A 722-nucleotide genomic window follows, 5' to 3' on the forward strand; every position below is an offset into this window, starting at 1 on the left:
TAATATCTTTTTGATGATGAAATGAAGAAGATGGATAAGAACTTAGGGTTTGTGAATGGTAAGAAGTTATGCGTGTTTTTTTTACCAAAATTCATACTATCCAATATAATAATCATATCTTTAATAATTACAATATAAAAAAAAATCATCACATCACAACATTAATGACTTTCAAATCAAGCATTAAATGATCCTAAAATGGTCACTAAGGGTAATATGGACTTTTTACATCAAAAAAGTGACATTTTTGACCAAATTTATTGCAAATGAATTTTATTTTACTTATTTATATTTTTTTTGACGTATTTTCAAATTCAGTGGCAGTTATGAAAATTCCCTTTTATTTATTTGATATATGAGAGATTGGCTTTTTAAAAGTCTAGCCACGTCAGCACATCTTAAAAAAATAGCACAACGCATAATCTTGTATCGTTTAAGCAGAATTCATCTAGCCAATACGTTGAACTGCTATTTTTTATTGATTTCTAGAGGGGTTCTTCCAGATACAGGGTCCACAAAGGGCACTTTTAGCCCTTTTCACACACCTTTGATCTTTTTCCATTCAAGAATCGTGGAAAATCTTCTCATGTTCTTCCATTTCATGAATTTCTGGATTTCTTACCGTCCGATTCCACCATTGGATCGATTTCTTTTGTTGAGAAGTACTGATAGCTGAGGCCCCCCCCCCCCCCCCCCCCCCCAGGGTTTTTTTTTTGGGGTTT

This window comes from Olea europaea, unplaced genomic scaffold (assembly GCF_002742605.1).
Source record: "Olea europaea var. sylvestris unplaced genomic scaffold, O_europaea_v1 scaffold1454, whole genome shotgun sequence".
Lineage (NCBI taxonomy): Eukaryota > Viridiplantae > Streptophyta > Magnoliopsida > Lamiales > Oleaceae > Olea > Olea europaea.